Raw genomic sequence first — 13,253 nt, 5'->3', positions numbered from 1 at the left:
TTTGTTTTACTATCAGACTCTTTGTTGGACTATCTGTTGATAAATTGAAATTAAGTATTCTAGTGAATACAGTTTGGGAATGCTGATGTACTCAATGCTGCAAGTTGATTACTCTTAAAATTTCACTGACAAATATTATCTTGAAGGAATGTCTAAGCCTTTATATAATTATAAGTTGGAGTTGGATTGTCTCAGGTATTTAGTCAAGGCATTCAGTAAATAATTATTGAACTGAATTCAGAACTTCTCATTTATTTCTACATTTTCCTACTCAAAGCAAAAATCTCTTTCACTTATAATTTAACATTATATAATTTAATGTTCTATTTCTTAGAAATAGATGTATATAGTTTTGGGTTTTAAAAATACTTTCTTTACCTGAAAAGCTATGAGTATGATGTTTTAATTTTGTTATTTACTTTTTAAGTTTATTTACTTTACTAAAGTATAGTTGATATACAATATTATATTAGTTTCAGGTGTACAAAATAGTGATTCTGCATTTATATACCTTACAGTGGTGGTCACCATGATATGTCTGGTAACCATTTGCCACCATACAAAATTATTACAATATTATTGATTGTATCTCTGTGCTGTACCTTATAGCCCCGTGGCTTGTTTATTTTATTTGGAAATTTGTGCTTCTATTTTCCCTTTACATCTTTTACCCGAACCCCCACCCCTCTGGCAACTGTCAATTCTCTGTATCTGAGTCTGTTTTTGTTTCTTTTTGCTTTTTTTATATGCAGATATAAGTGAAATCGTACAGTATTTCTCTGCCTGACTTAATTCACTGAGCATAATGTTGTTGCAAATTGTCAAGATTTCATTTTTTATTGCTGAATAATAGTCTACTGTGTGTATATACCACATCTTCATTCATTTATTGATGGGCACCTAGATTGCTTCTGACTTAATAGGAGAAGTTTTACTGAACCAAATAATTTTATGTCATGTAGTGAAATATATTCAGATTTTTTGTATTACAAGTCCATTTTAGAAAACATTGGAAATAAAATTACAGAGGAGCATTTCAAAATCATACCATCTGGATATAATCTATTTACTTTTGGTTTATGTACTTTGAAACTGTGTGTGCATGCATGCATATATGGACATACCCAGATAACATATTCATGTTCATTTATTCAACAAATATTTGAGCACCATGCATTGTTCCCAGTGCTGTTTTAGGATGGCTATTCAGCAGTGAACAAAACAGACAAAATTCTCTGCGCCTTTGGGATGGGGGGTAGGGTGGGGTGGGAGGGGCGACAGCAGTAATGAAGTGTATGACATGTCAGGATGATAAAGCAGGGAAAGGAATAAAGGAGTATAAAGAAAAGGATTATTACATATATGCACATCTACTTCTAAACTTCTTTCTATGTATACGTATATTCAGTTGTGTCTTTTTAAAAAGGTTAAATACAAATACTCTAAGCACACAATTTTCAGATTTTTTTTTTACTTAATAAATTGGTGGGGGGGGGTTCATATTGTCAACTATTATTCTGAACTATTTAAAGGTTACATATATCCTATTCTATAGCTATGGTTCATTTTCCGTACAGCAACCAGTGTGATCTTTTAAAGACCTTCACTCACTGTTGCTCTTAACAAAAAATCCGTAACATGACCCATGACTCTATGATTTGGTACTAACATCCTGTGCAGATGTGTCTGTCATTTTTCCCTCTCACTTACCTTGTTCCAGCCACTCTGGTCTTCTCTGGCCTCCTAGCCATTGAGTCCTCATACATATATGGGAGGGAGTAAGTAAGGTTATAGTTATACCCCAGTTGTTGAGGAATGATTTTTAAGATGTAGAGAAGAACTTAACCATGTCTGTTTTCTGTTGTACACATCTTGGATCTCTATTCCATCACTTTTTATTAAGAAAATGTTCACACTTATAGGAAATCTGAATGAATAATACAATGAACAACTACTCAGCCTAGATTCTGTAATTACTGTTTTACAGTATTTTTTATTCTATAATAAGAAAATGGCTTTTGATTAAGTCATTGGAAAAGTGCACACATCATGGCACTTTACCCCTAAATGTCATGTATTAAGGGGAAATCATTTTTTTGACTGTTAAAGATAAGAGGAAATTGTGTGAAATATTTTATAAAACAAAGAAACAAGATTTTTTTAAACCAGTAAATATTCACTATAATATTGATAAAACATTTGATTTCATAATTATGGAGATATATATAAACATAAGGAAATATTTTTCTACAGAACACTGTTCACACTAGAAAGACTGAGCATATAGAAAACTCTAGCTTCTTTAGTATTGAAAAGTATTCCTTTGCTACCATGTTTTGGGTATTTAGTATGTCTCACGTAAATGAACATTTACAGGTAATAAAATTTGGCTGGGATAAATATCTTGTATCAACAACTGAACCTAAAAAATGAAAACTAAGCAAACAAATAGAACAGATACAGAATCACAGAAATGGAGATCACATGGAGGGTTATCAGTGGGAAGAGAGAGAATGGGGGGGAAAAGGTACAGGGAATAAGAAGCATAATTGTTAGGCACAAAATAGACAGAGGGAGGTAGAACAGTATAGGAAATGGAGAAGCCAAAGAACTTATATGTACAATCCATGGACATGAACTAAGGAGGGGGTAATGCTGGAGGGAGGAGGGTACGCAGGGCAGAGGAGGATAAAGGGAGAATGGGACAACTGTATTAGCACAATCAGTAAAATACACTTTAAAACAATAATCTTGTTGCAAGTCCCAAAGTCATACCGCTACTGAACTGTGGAGACAACATTCAAGTCCTGAGGCACTCTTGATGACAAAAGTCCATGTTCTCAAGCACCATATAGTATTGCTTGTAAAAATCAACTTTTGGGAGTCCAATTTCACACCTAAAATATAATTTTCATAATGATTCATCTAGGAAAATAATATGAGATATCCAGGAAAGTTCTGAGAAAGAATTTTGTGGGAGGATGATTGTCTTACCCAATAATAAAAGGTAGTACGAAACTACATTGTTCAAAATACATTAAATACTGGTGTAGGAGACAGTTAAATAGGGTAGGAAAAAAGAACTTGGGAATACTTCTAAGTGCAAGGGGAATTTATTCTATGATACAGGGACTTCTTAAATTTTTTATTTGTAATCCTTTTTCTATTACAGTTGTCCCAATTTTTCCCCCTTTGCCCTCCTCTGTCTACCACATCCCCCATTCCCACAGTCCATGCCCACACCCTTTGGTCATTCTGACTAATCCCTTCCCTTTGTTTCCACCATTCTCCCCCTCCTCCCTTTCCAGTAGCAGCTGCCAATCTATTCCATTTCCATGTCTCAGGTTTGGTTTTGCTTGGTAGTTTATTTTGTTCATCAGATTCCTCTTATAAGTGAGATCATACAGCATTTGTCTTTCGCCACCTGGCTTATTTCACTTAGCATAATACTCTCCAGTTCCATCCATGCTGTTGCAAAGGGTAGAAATCCTTTCTTTCTGCTGCCAGTGGAATAGTATTCCATTTTTTTAAATCCATCCATCTACTGATGGGCACTTATGCTGTTTCCAACACTTGGCTATTGGATATAGCACTGCTATGAACATAGATGTGCGTAAGTTTTTTAGAATTGGTGTTCAGGGATTCTCATGGTATATTCCCAGCATCGTGGAGCTCGCTGGATCAAAATGCAGTTTAATTTTTAATTTCTTTTACATTTTTTAAATTATATTTTATTGATTATGCTATTACAGTTTTCCCAATTTTTCCCCTTTATCCCCCCTCCACTCTGTACCTCCCAACTCTCCAGGATCCCCCCCCACCTTAGTTCATGTCCATGGGTTGTACATATGAGTTCTTTGAGTTCTCTGTTTCCTATACCATTTTTGACCTCTCCCCATCTATTTAATGCCCACTAATTATACTACTTCTTCCCTGTGCCTTTCCCCCGCTTCTTCCTCCCCTCTTCCTTCCCACTGAAAACCTTCCATGTGATGTCCATTTCTCCAATTCTGTTCCTGTTCTAGTAGTTTGCTTAGTTTTTGTTGTTTTTCTTTATTTTTTGAGGTTCATTTGTAGATAGTTGTGAGTTTGTTGTCATTTTACTGTTCAAATTTTTGGTTTGTCTTCCTTTTCTTAGATAAGTCCCTTTAACATTTCATATAATAATATCTTGGTAAGGATGAACTCCTTTAACTTGACCTTATCTGGGAAGCACTTTATCTTCCTCTCCATTCTAAATGATAACTTTGCTGGATAGAGTATTCTTGGATGTAGGTCCTTCCCTTTCATGACTTCAAATACTTCTTTCCAGCCCCTTCTTGCCTACGAGGTTTCTTTTGAGAAATCAGCTGATAGCCTTATGGGCACTCCTTTGTAGGCAACTCTTTCCTTTCCTCTTGCTGCTTTTAAGATTGTCTCTTTGTCTTTAATCTTGGATAACTTAATTATGATGTGCCTTGGTATGTTCCTCTTTGGGTCCAACTTCTTTGGGACTCTCTGAGCTTCCTGGATTTCCTGGAAGTCTATTTCCTTTGCCAGATTAGGGAAGTTCTCCTTCATTATTTGTTCAAATCAGTTTTCAATTTTTTGTTCTTCCTCTTCTCCTTCTGGCACCCCTGTAATTCAGATATTGTAACATTTCAGGATGTCCCAGAGATTCCTCAGCCCCTCTTCATTTTTTTGGATTCTTGTTTCTTCTTTCTGTTCCGGTTGGATGTTTATTTCTTCCTTTTGTTCCAAATTGTTGATTTGAGTCCCGATTGCCTTCATGTCACTGTTGGTTCCCTGAATATTTTGCTTTATTTCATTTTGGGTATCTTTCATTTGTTATTTCATTTTCGACCACACTTAATCAGATCAGTGAGCATTTTGATTACCAGGGCTTCAAATCTCCATCAGATAGGTTGGCTATATCCTCCTGGCTTAGCTGTCTTTCTGAGGATTTGCACTGTCCTTTCACTTTGGCCCTATTTCTTTGTTCAGGGCCCCTGATAAGTTGTAAGGAGGAGGGCCTTGGGAATTCACCCAGGCAGGACAAACCTCCTTGCTGTGCTGTATAGCACTGCCTGTGGGGGAGGGGCCAGAGAGTGAACAATTCATTTTACCTGCTGTCTCTAACGCACTTTTCAATGAACTGTGTGAGACTGGGAGTTTCTCCCACTGCGGCAACCATGGTAGTCCACAACCACCTCTGAGTCTGTTTCCCCTTAAGCCAGCCCCTCCAGCACAGCCTGCCACTGTGGGGTAACCAGGCCTGCCCCCTCACCGCAGTTTCTCTCTGTTCGCTGCCTTACCAGTCTAGTGGTTCTCTTTGTTTCTTAACTCCGTGGTTGGAGTTCCATGCAGTTTGATTTTCTGGCACTTCTGGTTGTTTATTGACTTTAGACTGGTGGTTTTTCTCCTGTTGCTTGTGCAAGGAAGCGAAGGGTTTCTACCTACACCTCCGTCTTGGCCAGAACTCCCTTTTTTAAATTTAATTTTTTTTTTTAAGGAAATTTCATACTGTTTTCTTCCACAGTGGTTGCACCAGTCTGCCTTCCCAACAACAGAACCCTAGGTTCACTTTTCACCACATCCTTTCTAGCACTTGCTGCTTGTTTAGTTATCAATGATAGCCATTCTAACAAGTATGAATGATATCTCATTGTGGTTTTAATTCTCATTACTCTGATGGCTAGTGATGTTGAGCATCTTTTCATATGCTATGGGCCATCTGTATGTCCTTCTTGGAGAAGTGTCTGTTCAGGTCCTTTGCCCACTTTTAAATTAGATTTTTTTTTGTCATCCTGGGTTTCTGTCATATGAGTCCTTTATATATTTTGGAGATCAAACCCTTGTCTGATATATCATTGACAAATATGTTCTGCCATACAGTCTGTTGCCTTTTTATTTTGATGCTGGTTTCTATAGCCATGTACAAGCTTTTTAATTTGATATAGTCCCATTTGCTTATTTCTTTTATTTCCCTTGCCCTGGGAGATATATTGGAACAATATTGCTATGTGGGATATCTGAAATTTTATTGCCTATGTTTTCCACTAGGACTTTTACAGTACTTGTACAACTTCTATTTAAGTCTTTTACCCATTTTGAGTTTATTCTGGTGTATGGTGTAAGTTGGTGGTCTAGCTTCACTTTTTTGCATGTACCAGCCCAGTTCTCCCAACACCATTTATTGAAGAAGCTATTTTTACTCCATTGTATGCTCGTGACCACTTTGTCAAATATTAATTGTCCATAGAGACATGGATTTATTTCTGTGCTCTCTATTCTGTTCCATTGATCTACGTGTCTCTTCTTATGCCAGTACCTGACTTTTAATTATAGTAGCCTTATAGTATATTTTGATACTGGATATTGTAATCTCTCAAACTTGGCTCTTCTTTCTCAAGATTGTTGTGGCTCTTTGGGGTTGTTTTTGGTTCCATATAAATTTTTGCAGTATTTGTTCTAGATTTGTGAACTATGCCCTTGGTGTTTTATTAGGAAATATATTGAATCTGTAGATTGTCTTGGGTAGTATGGATATTTTGATGATGTTAATTCTTCCAGTCCATGTATATGATACATGCTTTCACTTATTTGTTTCTCCTTCAGTTTCTTTTTTCAGTGTTCTATAGTTTTCCAAGTGCAGGTCTTTTACCTCCTTGGTTAAATTTATTCCTAGGTACTTTTCTTGCTGCTATTGTAAAAGGGATTTTTTTCTGGTAGTTCATTGTTGGCATACGAAATGCCATCAGTTTCTGTATATTGACTTTGTATTCTGCTGCTTTGTTGAATTCACTTACTAGGTTGAGTAGTGTTTTTGCTAGAGCCTATAAAGATTTCACTGTATACTATCAGGTCCTCTGGTAATGATTACAGTTTTACTTCTTCCTTTCCAATTTGGATGCCTCTTATTTCCTTTTCTTGTCCTATTGCTGTGGGTAGGACCTCCAGTACTATGTTGAGTAAGAGTGGTGAAAGCAGACATCCTTGTCTTATTCCTGATCATAAGGGAAAAGCTTCTAGTTTTTGCCCATTGATTTTGATGTTGGCAGTAGGTTTCTTATAGATGGTCTTTATTATGTTGAGGAATGCTCCCTCTCCTCCCACTTTGCTGAGTGTTTTTATCATAAATGGGTGGTGGATTTTATCAAATGCTTTTTTGCATCTACAGATACAATCATGTGATTTTTGTCTTTCATTTTGTTAGTGTGAGATATCACATTTGTTGGTTTGTGAATATTGTACCATCTTTGCATCCCTAGAATAAATCCCACTTGATCATGGTGGATGATCTTTTTAATATGTTATTAGATCCAGTTTGCTGGTATTTCGTTGATAATTTTGGCATCTCTGTTCATCAGAGATAAAGGCCTGCAATTTTCTTTCTTGTGTCTTTAACTGTTTTTGGAATTAGGATAAAACTGGTCTTCTAAAAAGATTTGGGGGTCTTCCCACTTCTTGAATTATTTGGAATAGTTTGAGAAGGGGAGATATTAGTTCTTCTTTGAATGTTTGATAAAATTTGCTTATGAAGCCATCTGGATCAGGGCTTTTGTGTGTGAGTAATTTTTTGTTTGGTCCTTCAATTTTGCTAATTATTGGTCTATTTAGGTTTCTGCTTCTTCCTGATTCAGTTTTGGCAGATTGTGTGTTTCTAGCAATTTATCCATTTCAACTAGGTTGTCCAATTTCTTCACATATAGTTGTTCGTAATATTTTTTGCAGTTCTTCGTATTTCTGTGGTATCGGTTGTAATTGCTCCTCTTTCATTTCTGATTTTATTTATTAGGGTCCTCTCTCTTTTTTCTTGATGAATGTGGTTAATGGTTTGTCAATTTTGTTTATCTTTTCAAAAAACCAACTCCTGGATTCACTAATCCTTTGGATTGTTTTTCTGTTCTGTATGCCATTTAATTCTGCTCTTATTTTTCTTCCTTCTACTCACTCGGGTTTGTTGGAGTTTTTTTTAAGTTTTATTTATTTATTTTTACAGGGAGAGAAACATCAATGTGTGGTTGCCTCTTACATGCCCCCTACTGGTGACCTTGCCTGCAACCCAGGCATGTGCCCTGACTGGGAATCAAACCAGTGACCCTTTGGTTTGCAGGGTGCGCTCATTCCACTTAGCCACACCATCTAGGGCTCACTCTGACTTTATTTGTTGTTGTTCCTCTGCTTCTTTCAGATAAAGGGTTAGGTTGTTTATTTGAGATTTTTCTATCTTCTTTAGGTAGGCCTGAGTTGCTATAAACTTCTCTCTCAGGACTGCTTTCACTGTGTCCCATAGGTTTGGGGCTATTGTGTGTTTTATTTTCATTTGTTCCCAGATACTGTTTGATTTCTTCCTTGATCTCATTGTTAATGCATTCATTATTTAATAACATGTGATTCAGCCTCCATGTATTGGAATGTTTTTGACTTTTTTTCTTGTGGTTTGTTTCAATCCAGTTTGATCCCAGAAGATGCTTGCTATGATTTTAGTTTTCTTGAATTTATTAGGACTTGTTTTGTGTCCTACCATGTGCTTTATCTTTGAGAATGATCCATGTGCATTAGAGAAGAATGTATTTTGCTTCTTTTGGGTGAAATGTTCTACAAATATCAATAGAGTCCATTTGATCTAGAGTGTTGTTCAGAGCCACAATATCCTTGTTGATTGTTTGGAAGAGCTACCCATTGTTGACAGTAGGGTGTTAAAATCCCTTACGTTGACTGTATTGCTGTCTATCTCTTTCTTAAAGCCCTCCAATGTTTTCTTTATAATATTGAAATGTACCTTCAATATACATAATGGGTACATATATGTTTATAAGAGTTATATCTTCTTGTTGGACTGCTCCCTTAAGTATTATGTATTGAACTTCTTTGTCTCTTATTATGGCTTTTGTTTTGAAGTCTGTTTTGTCTGAGATAAATATTGCTACCCTAGTTTTTTCTCCTGTCCATTTGCATGGAATATTTTTTCTATCCCTTTATCTCAGCATGCATATATCTTTTGTTTGATATGGGTCTCTTGTAGACGGGATATATATGGGTCATGTTTTCCTATGTGTTTTCATTGGAGCATTTAATCCATTTACATTTAAGGTTATTATTGATACTTACTCATTACCATTTTACTCCTTTTGTCTCTGCTCCCCCCCTCTCCTTCTTCTTAAATCAGTCTCTTTAGCATCTCTTTCTGTGTTGACTTGGTGCAGATGTACTCCTTTAGCCTTGTTTTCTCTGGGAAGCTCTTTTTTTAACCTTCAGTTTTAAATGATAGCCTTGCTGGATATAGTAGTCTTGGTTGCAGGTCCCAGCTTTTCATTACTTGGAATATTTCCTGCCATTCCCTTGTGGTTTGTGGTGTTTCTGCCCTCGTATGTTACTAACTGTTAACCCCTTGCTGCCTTTAAGATTCTGTCTTTAAATTTTGACATTGTGATTATAATGTGTATTTGAGTGGGCCTCTTTGGGTTCATCTTGATTGGGACCCTCTGTACTTCCTGGACTTGCATGATTTTTTCCTTAAACAAGTTATTTTTCATACAGGTTCTATCCATTGCTCACTTTCTGGTCCTTCTGGAATTCCTATGATGAGAACATGGTCATATTTCATGTTGTCCCTAAGCTTCCTTAAACTGTCTTCATTCTTTTTTAGTCTCTTTTTGTTTGTTGTTTTGACTGGGTATTTTTTCTACTTTGTCTTCCAGCTCATTGATTCAACTCTCTGCTTATTCTAGCTTGACTTTAATTCCTTCTAGTGTGTTCTTCATTTCAGATATTGCATTCTTCATTTCCATCTGGTTCTTTTTCAAGGTTTCTGGGTCTTTTTTCATGCTGATGATAGGTCCCACTAAGTTCCTTGTAGTTCTCACTAAGTTCTTTGGGCATCCTTATAACCATTACTTTGAACTCTGTGTCTGATAAATTGCTTGCCTCAGTTTCATTTAGCTCTTTTTCTGGAGATTCCTCCTTTTCTTTCATTTGGAGGTTTCTTTTTCTCCCCATTTTACTTGTCCCTTTGTGTTTCTTTGTATGTATCAGATTGTGTTTGGACTCTGTTTATGGAGTGGCCTTGTTTGTTACGAGTCCTATTTGCCTCAGTGGTGCACCCTCCTTGATCTCCTGATCTGGGTGCTCTAGGAATGTCCTGTGTATTGGTTATATGGGCTTGCCTGTTATATTTCAGTCCTGATTGCTATTGGCCCATTTGTTGGTGGAACGCCACTCCATCTGGCTGGCTGAGAGGCTCAGCCTCCACCACCGTATGCTGTGGTATAGGTGTTGGGAGAATAAAGCAAAACAACAGAAAAACAGCACCAAAACAATCAAGCCACCCTGACCACCACAGCAGTATGAACAAGAAGAGAGCAAAGGGTATTAAAAGTGGAAAGAGAAATTGAATAGTAGAGAAAGGGGGAAAGGAAAAAAAATATGAGAGGACCAATGAAAAGTGATGATGAGAGGAGAAAGGGGAAGAGAACTACTACTCGTAATGAATTGAAATAGGAAAACAGGGAAAAGGAACACACAAAAAAGTAAAAAAATAATAAGAGAAAAGGGAACAGAAGAGTAGTCACATATAAGAGTAGAATAGGAGATATGAAAAATTAGAGCACTAAAAGTAAAAGAAAAAATAGATTTAAAAATAAATTAAAATGCTATGAAAAAACTAAAAATAGCTAAGATAATGAGGAAAGATCCAAGGGTGCTTGTCTCAGCAAAGTGTAGATCTTACCTTTTGGTTTCTCCCTTTGGATAGTGCTCTGGTGTCTTAGTCTGCTGTAAGCCAATGCCAGTGGCAGGTGCTGTCCATGTCTGGCCCTTGGCAGACTTTTTGAAGCTATAGGACATCCATAGTTTGTGACTGATTCCTCCAGTTTTGGCTGCTCCCAGAGTGGGCCAAGCTGCTCTGCAAAGCTGGCTTTTATCAGCACTGGGTCCAAGGGTGTGTCTGCAAATGTCCCAACTCAACACAGGATCCACCTCTGCCTGTCTCTGTCTACTGGTCTGCTGTCAATCTTATACCAGTTGTAGACCCAGCTATTTCTGAGAGGGCTTCTGGCAGAAACAGGGGGCTGAGATTCCTGGATCTCCCATGGTAGATGCCTTTCAGACTTAAAGGAAGATTGTTGTTTTTCCCCCCCCTCCACTAAGGCACTCGCCTGGGTCTGTCCAGGATTATTTTCCTTTACTCAGTGTGGCAGGGCCCCCAGGAGGCTTCTGGTGTCCAAATTTTGGGTGTCAGACACTGGGTGTTTCTGTGACCCTCCCGTGTTGGGGAATCACCAGTCTGTTTCCCAGGATAGCGTATGGATTGGCTGTGCCCTATCACCAGTCTCTGATGACCCCGAGTCTGTTTATGTTGCTGTTTCCTTAAGATGCAAGGTGGGAGAAAAGGAAAAACAAACAAAACAGAACACCATGGCAGAGTAAAACTGAAAAAAGTACAAAAAAAAGTTGCTAAATGGAGCAAACAGGATGTCAGAGGTTGTGGTGAGGGTATTTCCAGAGAGTGGAAGGAGCAGTATCCCACGAAGTAAGGTAATTGATTTTTCCTCTGGGCTGGGAGGCAAGGGGTGGGTAACCTCTTGTCAAGAATGTTGGCTGCTGTCTAGCTCAGGGCCCCAAAAATTTCACAGCCGCTTCAAGACTCTCTCCTGTGCTTCCCACTCCAGACTGTCCTTGCACAGCTCCAATCTATGCCACCCTCTTTTTGCCAGGACCCAAGGTCGGTAGCTGCAAGCGCACAACCTGTGCTTTGCCCCTTTAAGGAACAAAAAAATAAGATGATGGGTTTATCTCCAGCAGTTTTTGTCTCTTTCTAAAGGATCTGGGTGCTTAAGAAATGTCCTTTATGTCGGTTATGTGGACTCTCCTGTAGTATTTGGGACCTGATTTTTATTGGTCAATTTGTTGGTGGAAACTTTCCCCTGTCTGGCTGCCTAAGGGACTCAACCCCAACTACACCTGCCTCTGCCTTAAGCAGGCTTCTAGTTGTGGGTTGGATCTCTAGTCAGGGCATGTACTGGAGGCCACCTATCCACTCTTCTCTCTCATACCAATGCCTCTACCCCTCTCCCAAATCAATAGAATAGCCTTCTTTTAAGTCCCATATTGTCCTGATAGGGTGGGGGGGAGGGAAGAGTCCAGCAGCAAAACTATAACATGGGGTGGTGGCATGAACCTCCAATAGGTCTCAGCCTCCCTCCACTGTGCTTCTGTCACTGCGCTTCTGCCGTAGTCCCAGCTGCCTCTCTCTGCCAGCTGGCGTTCCCAGGTCCTCCACGGATCCATAGCCACCTCAGTCAGACTCTGTCCCATTCACAGTTCCAGCAGTGCTTGGGGCCAAGGGAGGCTGTAGCACCTTCCTTGGCAAGTACTATAGTCCCCAGGATCTCGGTTCTCAGCGGACGTTGGCGATCACAGAGGCAAGACCAGGCATGGAGGCACAGCCGCTCTGGCAGCTTCTTCCTGGGGAGAATATTGTAAATTTCACAAAATGGCTACTGCTCCAAATTTGTGCAGCCAGAAACACCAGGCTGGGCAGTGGCTGTAGTGGGGGTAGCAGTGGCTCTGCCAGGAGAGTCTGGGCTGCTCACCCCAAAGTGCTCTCACAGGCGTACAGGTACTCATATGCACACCCGCTCATTCACACACCCTCTTACACACGGTAGCTTGATTTTGGAGTTGATTGCTCTGGTTTAGCTTCAAGACTGGTCTGGGTCTGGGAGCCAATGGACAGAGCTTCCAGCTACCCCATAGCCATCTTGGAACTATCTGATAAAAGGACATTTTTAATGATTAAGGAAAATAGATGATTTATGCATGAGACATTTATGTCCGCTATCTCTCCTTATACAACAAAAATTCAAAAGATAAATCATGCCTCTCGTGTTACCTACACAAAGAAATGATAATAGATTGAGCATTCTAAATTAGGAACAAAATGCAAAGCGTGAGTAATGTGCCTTGTTTCCCCACTCCCTGCTTGAGTTTGGTGTGTGTGTGTGTGTGTATGAGGGGGATGGGTCAAAGAAAAATTTTTTGGACTTTTGAGGGTATCAGAACAGAAGAATACAAGATCTGTCCAGAAAGTTGCAGCCATGTAATATGAAAACAGAGACATTTATTGAAGAAGATACAAGATACAAGAAACATTGTACAGAGGACAATGATCTATCAGTTACCTTCAAAGTAGGCACCTTGTGACCTCACACAGTTCTCCCAGTTGCCATCTGCTGCCCCATCATAATCTCATGGACAGCCTGAAATCTCTT

At 38.7% G+C, this 13,253-nt stretch overlaps 1 protein-coding gene across 6 annotated transcripts in view; it reads left to right on the top strand.

Moving 5' to 3' along the window:
* The window catches only part of EPC1 (enhancer of polycomb homolog 1), a 107,617-nt gene that overhangs the window by 59,619 nt on the left and 34,745 nt on the right, over positions 1 to 13,253 (top strand). The gene's annotated exons all lie outside the window — the stretch shown is intronic.

The sequence above is a fragment of the Desmodus rotundus genome, chromosome 4 (genome assembly GCF_022682495.2).
Source record: "Desmodus rotundus isolate HL8 chromosome 4, HLdesRot8A.1, whole genome shotgun sequence".
NCBI classification, from domain to species: domain Eukaryota; kingdom Metazoa; phylum Chordata; class Mammalia; order Chiroptera; family Phyllostomidae; genus Desmodus; species Desmodus rotundus.
The sequence above is the reverse complement of the archived record's forward strand: the minus strand, read 5'-3'. Positions and strand labels throughout refer to the sequence as shown.